Source organism: Sturnira hondurensis, unplaced genomic scaffold, assembly GCF_014824575.4.
Source record: "Sturnira hondurensis isolate 20B ecotype Veracruz unplaced genomic scaffold, ASM1482457v3 Scaffold0023817, whole genome shotgun sequence".
Classification (NCBI taxonomy): domain Eukaryota; kingdom Metazoa; phylum Chordata; class Mammalia; order Chiroptera; family Phyllostomidae; genus Sturnira; species Sturnira hondurensis.
Window position 1 is genome coordinate 11,752,215 of NW_028096448.1, and position 9,633 is coordinate 11,761,847.

Sequence of the window (9,633 nt, forward strand, 5' to 3'; positions counted from 1 at the left end):
ACATTCCAACATCAGAACTATAGGGGTACCAGAAGGGGGAAAGAAACAGCCACAAGTGGAAAACATATTTGAACAAATAATAAAGGGGAACTTCCCCAGTCTGGCAAAGGAAATAGACTTCCAGGAAATCCAGGAAGCTCAGAGAGTCCCAAAGAAGTTGGACCCAAGAAGGAACACACCAAGGCACATCATAATTACATTAGCCAAGACCAAAATGAAGGAGAGAATCCTAGAAGCAGCAAGGGATAAGGGGACAGTCACCTACAAAGGAGTACCCATCAGACTGTCAGCTGATTACTCAAAAGAGACCTTCCAGGCAAGAAGGGGCTGGAAAGAAGTATTCCAAGTCATGAAATCCAAAGACCTACAGCCAAGATTGCTCTATCCAGCAAAACTTTCATTTAGAATGGAAGGTCAGATAAAGTGCTTCTCAGATAAGGTCAAATTCAAGGAGTTCATCATCACCAAGCCCTTATTATATGAAATGCTAAAGGGACTTATATAAGAAAAAGAAGATGAAAAATATTAACAGTGAAAGGACGGCAAACTCACAGTTATTAACAACCATACCTAAAACAAAAGCAAACCAAGAGGACAGCTAGATCAGGAGTGGAACCATAGAAATGAAGAACACATGGAGGGTTAGAAACAGGGGGGTAGGAGGGGGAGAAGGGGGGAGAAGGCACAGAAAATAGCATAGATGGTAGGTAGAAAATAGATAGGGGGGAGGGTGAGAATAGTGGGGGAAATATAGAATCTAAAGAAGTTGAGACACGTGGTTATAAACTAAGGGGGGGAGAATGGTGGGGGAGGGAGTGTGCGGGTGGAGGGGAATGAAGGGGGGGAATAGAACAACTGTAATGATATAATCAATAAAATATATTTTAAAAAAAACTTTTTGGTTCATTTCCTGAAGGTACAAAGGCATGCATCACACGAATACCCTCAGGAAGCTGAGCACGTTCTCCCCCTGGTGTAGTGGGAAACAAGTGGGGAAGGCAGACCTTGAGATGGGAGCCCAGGAGCCACCAAACAGGTGTAGCATCCAAGAGACGCGGCAGACCTGGATGAAATATGACCCCAACCCGTGCTGTGGGGTGTTCAGAAATGTCCAGACTCTCCATGAGGAGTTAAGCACACGAGTCATGGAGCATTTGCCTGTGGTTCAATTTGAAGGTCAAGGCTAGACAGGTGGGCCCGATATGATGGGGGACCTCTCCCAGATTCAGGGGGAGGGGAAATTCAGAAGAGCAGATGTGCACAGTTATTTGGCATGAGAAGGTGCCACTACTGGGCTGTTATCCGACTAAAACACTGTCAGATCTTCTGAGCCTTTCTGCGAAGCTGTGATGGCCTCTTTTCGCATCCTCAGTTTTCCTTTTTATCTTATATGATGTCTTGTAGCCACTACCAGGAGCTGAGACTTCCCCCAGCTGTGGAATATTGGGTTGGAGGTTGTCTTCATGGGTTGTTATTTTCAGCCTAACCGGAATCACACTAACTCAGCAGGGTGACCTCCTGAGTCCCAACAGAATGCAAACCTGTTGATGTGCATCCACTGGTCCCTTGGTCCCCTGGATAAGGAGGAGGACAAATGCTTCTTGGGTTTAACAGATGCTGTGGGTAGAGAGTAGAAGAGCTCAAACACTTATGTGAATCTTACTGCTTAGTTTTTGTTTGTTTTGAATATTGATGCTGGGTAGACAAAATAACAAGTTGTCTAACTTTTTCTCTTTGTAACCATTTGCTTCAGAATTAGGTAAGGACCAGAGTCCAAAACCTAGTATACAAGCAGACAAACAGCTAATGAGGAAGAAGTTTGACAGGGACAGATGCCAGGCAAGGAACCTGAAAGGCAGCCAGGAGTGACAGAAACACAAACTACATCCCCCTCCCCCTGCTCCATCCCAGCTGGAGATCCCATAGAGACCTGGAGCTCCATACATCACACCCCGAACTCATCCTCTTCCCTGGTGTCCTCTCTTAGGGACTAACACCATGAATATGTTTACTTTTTATGTGGAAAACCATGAGTCATGCTCAGCTTCTCTCTCCCTTCATGCTCATATTCAGTCACTCACCAAGTCCTGACGATTCTACTGCCCAAGGGTTTCTCCAACCTGCCCCTTCTCTCCTTTTTTCTCTCTACTCTCCTCTAGCATTGCTCGCCAGGGCTGGTGAGTAAAGAATCCTCCTAACTGCTCTCCCTGCCTTCAGTAGTGCCCCTCCTCAAACCCAGTCACACACACACCACAGGCATTCTCCATTCTCTCAGGATAAGGGTCCTTTATGATCTTACTCTGGTGAGTTATCCTGGCTTGTGTCCTGGCTCTCCCTTCTTTGCAATTTAGGCTCCAGCCATGAGAATGTTTCAGTTCTTCCAAAGTGTATGTGTGGGGAGGCTCTGCCCACAGGCCCCCCCCCCATCCCCCAGTGGCCACGGATGAGAAGAAGTCTACCCAGACACAATCTGCTCGAGGAGGAAAGGTGGCCCATCTCTCAAGGGAGAAGGGCCAAGAGCCTTTTCCTCAATGGGCTTTTATTGGGTTCATTTTGCACAGGAATACAGGTAAAGCTCATTAATCATTGTCAGGCAGTAAAGATCAAACAATAGATAGCATACAAAGAACTATGAGGGCTTATTCTGAGTCAGGGCATATTAGCTAAAGGGCTACAAAACTTTGGGAAACAAACTCATCCTGCTCGGACCTTTATCATTTAATGGTGAGCATTCTTAGCAAAGCAGATTTCACAGGATTTTATATATTCTTTCTTACATCTGATCACCTGGAAAACCTGCCCTTTCCAGTACTGGGCTGTACCACCCTCTGTCATTGTTTCAGGCTTGAGTCAGGCAGGGTAAGTAAAGCAGCCAAGAGATTAGGAGACTTCTTGCAGACAGAATGAGGACTCAGGCTATGTCAAAGCTGAGGGGCAAAGGTCCATCACCCCCTTTTGCTATAGCCCCCCAAGTCCTTCCCTGGGGCTTCCCCATGATTGTGCCTATCTTAGGTCGTTCCCCGCTTAGGGAATCTTACCCATCATTGGCTAACTGATCAAGCATTGGGGGCCAGGCAGGGTGAAGAAAAAGGAGTGGAAGTGGCACCCCTGCCAGGGAGATAAGCTTTGTCTCCTTAGTGGCTTATGGTCTGAAGGTCGTTCACTCAGCCTTAGCTATGGGGTGGTTACAGCTTCTAAAAACAGGCAGGGCAGTTCCCAACACCAAAGTGTGGGCTGCCCTCTGCACATCCATCCAACCTGGCCCCCACACCCTATTCCCATTGCATGGCTAATTGCTACCCATTTGTTAAGTCTACTTAGACATCACTCCTTGGCCTCACACCTGGCAGGGTTGGAGGCCTTCCCACACATCCCTGTAGTGCCCTCTGTATTTTCTGTCACGGCAGGTATCATACTGTATCATCATTGCCTGTTCATTGTTTTAGCTTCATTGCCTAGAGTAGAGCTTGGCACATAGTAGGTGCTTCATAAATGTTTGTACAATGAATGAGTGAATGAACAAAATCGAGAGAGAGAGATTGGCTTGGTAGGTCACCAGCATGTATTAATTAGAAATTAAGACTTTCTGGGTAATGATTATGGTTCTTTTTTAAAAAGATTTTATTTATTTATCTTTAGAGAGGAAGGGAAGGAGAGAAGGAGAGAAATATCAATGTATGGTTGCCTCTCATGTGTCCCCTGCTGGGAACTGGCCTGCAACCCAGGCATGTGCCCTGAATGGGAATCAAACCATGATCCTTTGGTTCGCAAGCCTGCACTCAATCCACTGAGCTACACCAGCCAGGGCTGATTATGGTTCTTTTTAATACCTCCCCACCCCTTCTTGGCCATCCTTCCTCCTCCTGTTTTGTCTTTTGTCTTAGGTATTTTCTAAAATTTCTACAATCAACATGTATTTATTTTGTATTAATATAACAAAATAGATGCATTCATTTTATTGCCACAAAGAATTAATTTTGCACTCTTGATTTTGAATTTTGCATCACAGAGATAAGACTTTAAACCCTGGGGCTGGCTGCTTGGAGGCCCTCTATTCTGGATGCATTTTTCTTGTTTCACTACATTTCAGCAATGCAAAGATTTTTAGCCATTTGGGATAGATGTACTCAGATGAAATGGCTAAAAAAAGTCTTTAAAACGCTAAAAGTAGGCAAAATAGCAAATGACATTTAACAGGAAGTAAAAACACTCTGAAGGGACAAAATGCAACATATCATGGAAGAATGAATTGGTTTTGACCAATGCTTGTTGCACTTATGAAATGAAGGTGGACGTGTCCTTGGATGAATAAATTGGAAGTGCTCAAGAGTGGAAGTAGGGGAATGGCTTCCTGGCATGTGTGTTGGGCACGGCCACGTGGTGATTGTGCTGCTATTTACTCCATACGGTCCTTAAGCATGAGGTCCTGCCTATCCAGCTGTGGGTGGGTGGCTCACCCTTCTTCCTGCCTGAAGAAAAGCATTCTTCCCCAGGTCAGTCAGGCATGAGGGGGGGTCCTCAGACAGGAAAAAGGGGTCTGGAAGTTTTATCCCAGATGGGGAGAAAGAGCACCCTGTTTGATCCCAGGATCTTGTTCTCTGCATCTAGACTTCAAGGAGGGGAAATGCCTGGGAAAGCACTTCCGCTCTGCTTCCTCTCCCAGCCACTTCATTCCCTCCACAGGCGTTCATTCCGGTTTCCTACCGCTGCACAACACATTCTCCACAACTTAGTGGTGTCAGACAGGCATTTTAAAAATTTATGGCTTCTGTGGGGGGAGGAATTCCAACAGGACACAATGGGGATGGCTTGTCTCTGTCTTCCAGCATTGGGGCCCCAGCTGGGGCAGCACCACGAGGCTGGTGGCTGGGATCATCTGAAGGCTTCTTGACTGATCAGTCTGGCAGCTGATTATTGGGTGTTCAATGGGGGCCTCAGTTCCCCTCTATGCGGTTCTCTACCAGGGCTCCTTTGGCCTTCCTCATAGCACGATGCTGGTGTCTCCAGAGCAAGCATCCGGAAAGGGACTAGCCGGGCAGAGCTGTATCCTTTGGATGACTTGTCTTCGGGAATCACATAGGACCACCTCCACTGGGGAGAGCAGTCCCAGCTTCTGCCTCACTCAGGGGGCAGAAGCATGGGCTTCACCTCTCAGTGGGAGCCTGTCCAAGTCACACTGGAAGAACATGCGCAATGGGAATCTTGTTACCATCATTTAGAAGCTCTCCTGCTTCAAGACCTTCAGCAACACTCCATCATAAGCTTGGGATGAAGCCCAAACTCCATGTCATTAGGCCAGGGCCCCACTTCCTTGTTCAGGAGCAGCCCCTGGGGCCCACTTCCTGGTTCTCTGACACATCAGGGTCCTGGCCCACTCAGGGCTTCGCACAGGCTCTGCCCCTGCCTGGTAGCATCTTCGTTCCATCTGTGCAAGGCTGGCTGCCCCTCTTCAAGTCTCAGGTTCAAGATTACCCTTCAGTGAGGTCCTCCCTGGCCACCCTAAATTCTCTCATCTTTATTACCTCTCCCTCTTCATTTTCTTTACTGGCCCATTCCACTATGAGTTTGTGTATTTATTTCTTGGTTTAGTATAAGATTTACCGTATTTTATTCACACTATATTCCCATTGCCTAGCACATTTCCTGGCACATGGTATTCACCCAACAGAGATGTATGAAATACACAAATAAATGCTGCAAGGTGCCTACCTCAGAGAGGCTGGCTAAGAGCTGGATTCTAGGGCTGGCCTAGAGCCCCGGATGATCACATTTCCCATGGGTACCTATGTTTAGTTACCCTCTGCTCTCCCCAGTGTTTTCGAACCCTGATTGCATGCTTCAGCTTGACCCCTCTGTATTAAGGGGCATTAAAGTACTGTGGTTCCTCATGGAGGAGGGCGTTAAATAGGAAGCAACGCCCCCTAGTGGCCAGCATGCTGGTGGCCATGATAGATCCCAAAAGGGAGACGGGCCTCTGAGAGCAATTCACTGATAATCTCATTCTTTCGTTCATTCATTCATTCATTTTCCAATTCCACCCTTAGAGAATCTGGGTTTTATTGATATTAGTGAAAGTTGCTTTTGATTACAACTGTAATATAAGGAAAGACCCCATCACACAAATGTGCTTATAAAAGGGTGCTATATCATGTTTCAGTCATTAAAAATGTGATTTTTAGCCCTGGCTGGGTTACTCAGTTGGTTGGGGCATCCTCTAGTACACCAAAAGGTTGTGGGTTTGATTCCCAGTTGGGGCACATACCTAGGTTGCAGTATGATCCCCGCTGCTGTAAGATCTAGAGTCAGATCTAGGTATATACGTAAGGGTAGTTAATTTCTCTGAGCCTCATTTTTCTTACCTGTAAAGTGGGGATAACAAATACCTGCTTTATAGGGTTATTATATAAAGTTAAAATTAATGGAGACAATGTGTATGAAGTTCCTGACACATTTCATATCTTCTTCTGCCTCCTGCCTCAAACCTCCATTAGTCTGGACTTTTTTCCCCCTTTTTCCCCCTGAGCAACAGAAGCAATTCACAGTAGCTTAAGGAAAAATAAGAACTCAGTGGGTTCACCAAGTTCCTCAAAGACGTGTCCATACTTGCTGCCTCCAGATTTCTCTCATCCCACTCATTCTTAAAACCGCCCTCAACAGGTTTTTGTATTTCAGCCTCCCTGAGACTGCACCGCTGCAGGTTTCCAGCGACCTTCCTGAGGCGAACACAATGGTCCTTTCTCAGCCCTTATCTAATGGGCTTTATCAGTAATTGACGCCGTTGATTACATTCCATCCGACACACACTGTTCTCTCAGCTTCTGGGACAGCCTCCTCTCCCGACCCTCCTCCCATTTCTGGATGGCCTGTCTTTGTTGAGTGCTGATGATTCTTTTGCTCTCTATAAAGTCCCCCACAGCTCATATCCATCTCTGTAGTTCTAATCCCCAGCCTGGGCTGCTCCCCTGAACTCCACCTTAGAATACCCACCTCCCTTCAGAGTGTCTCCACTTAGCTGTCTGGCAGGTTCCTCAAGCGTAGTTCAAACGGAGCTCCTGGTATCCCCCACACACCCCCAATCCTGCGCTGCCAGAGTTTTGTCCAGTTTGATGCATGTCAGTACCATCATTCATGCAACTCAGGCCCAAACCCCTGGCTTTATTTGATGCCTATCATTCTCGTGTATCCCACATTCAGTCAGCACAAGTCTTGCTGGTTCTGCCTTCTCGGTCTATCCATAATCCAGTTCTCAGTATTCCTCAGAGGTCACCATTATCTGTAGCCGGATTTTGCAGTGACCTCCTAAATGCGTATGCTCATGTTCCCCCTACAGCAATCGGAGAAATCCTTTAACATGTGTATCGGGTCATATAACTCCCATGCCCCAAGTCCTCCAATGCACGTGCTTTCCATTGCCTCTCTGTATTAGCGTTCTAGTGCTGCATAACAAGGTGACACAGACCGGGTAGCTTAAAGCAGAGTTTTACCACCTCCTAGTTCTGGAGGCCAGAAGTCCAAAATCAAGGCGTCAGCGGGACCAAGCTATCTCAGAAGAATCTTAAGGGGAAACTGTCCCACTCATCTATCCTAGCTCCTGGAGATGCTGATAATCCTTGGTGTCCTTTTGCTTGTGGCTACCTTATTTCAATTTCTGTCTCCATCCTCATACAGTCTTTTCCTCTGGGTGTCTCCCTGTGTGTCTGTTCTCTTCTTATAATGACCCCAGCCATTGGATTTAGGGCCCACCCTAACTAATCTTAACTAATCACATTTGCAAAAGCACTATTTCCAATGTGGCCATGTTCTGAAGTTCTGGGTGCACATGCAAATTTATGGGGCACTGTTCACCCCAGTACACTCTTGAGCCTCATATCCTGCTACTCTGCCCTTCTTTTGGCTTTATCCGTAATATCCTTCTCACAGCTCCTTGAACCTGCCATGCTTAGTCTCACCTCAAGGACTGCAACTTCTCTTTCCTTTGCCTAGATGGCTGACTCACTTGAGTTCTTTCTACAGTGTTACCTTCTCAGTCAGAGCCTCTCTGGTGACCCTATCTAAAAATCTAGGCTCTCCCATCAAATTTCACATCTCCTTTTCCCAGCTTTATATTTTTCTCTTTCTCATTTATCACTTTCCAACATACTATATGTTTTACTTATTTTCTTTGTTTATGTTTTGTTTCTTCATTCACTGTTCTCTTCTCAGTACCTAAAGCAATGCCTGGTACATAGTAGGTGCTCAATAAAACTGTTGAAAAATTTTTGAATGAATTAACTGAATAGTCTGGGGGTGGAACAAATCCAGCTATTGACATTATCATTTAAATTTCAATATAAACACTGTGCATTTCTATTTTTTGGCTCTGACTTTCTTTCTGTTGGCTTCATTTTCAGGTAGGTTCTCCTCTTATTTGGGGGCAATGGCCACCCACAACTCTACGTTTACATCTTACCAGTTTGACAAGAATTGTAGTCAACTATTGGTATAATAATGCTGCATAACAAAACACCCTCAAACTCAGTGGCTTAGCACAACAAACATTGATTTTTCTGGCTCACAGCTCTGCTGGTTGGGGATTGCCTGGGATTGGGTCTAGGCTGCTGTTTGTTTGGATTTGGGTCCACTCCACATAGTTCATGTAATTGGGAAACCTGGGTGTTTCAGATCCCAAGGCTCAAGAGATATTGCAGAGCACCATCTCTCTTATCAATTTGGCTTCTCTTCAAATATTGTCTTAATTAGGCAGTCAGGGAACCTGCTGAGAGCCTATGGCTCCATATTCCAGTCTCAGCAGAGAAGGGAATTCTCTCTCCAATGGCCAGATACTAATTCAGGAAAGATTCCTATTTAGTTCTTGCGTCTCACTCCCATTCCTGGACCAATCACTGTTCCTAAGAGTTAGGGGAATGTATGAGTTTCTTATTGCTGCCGTAACAAACTACCACATATTCTGTGGGCTACAACAACACAAATTTATTGTCTTATGATGCTGTAGTTGCAAATACAACCCAGGTGCCACTGGGCTAACATCAAGGTGCTAGCTGGCCTGTATTCCTTCTGGAGGCTCTAGTGGAGAATCTGCTTCCTGACTTCTTCCAGCTTCCAGAGGCTGTGCCCGCACCTTGCCTCCTGTCCCCCTTTCATCTTGAAAGCCAGCAACAAAGCATCTCTCTGACCCTGCTTCCATCCTCGCAGCTCTTTCTTTTCTTTTTTAAAAATACTTCATTTATTTATTTTTAGATGGAGGGGAAGGGAGGGAGAAAGAGAGGGAGAGAAATATTAGTGTTTGGTTGCCTCTCTCACTCCCCACACTGGGACCTGGCCTGCAGCCCAGGCACGTGCCCTGAGTGGGAATTGAACTTGTGACCCTTTGGTTCACAGGTCAGCACTTGATGTGCTGAGGTACATTAGTGAGGGCATAGTTCTTTCTCTAACTGCCTATCTCTTCCACTTTAAGAACACTTGTAAGTACATTGAGCCCACCTGGATAATTCAGGATTCTCTCCTTATCTTATGGTCAGCTAATCAGCAACCCTAATGACAATTGCAACCTTAATTCCCCCTTGCTAGGTAAGGTAACATAATCACAAATTCCAGGGATTGGGATGTAGATGATTTTGGAAGGCCAATATTCTG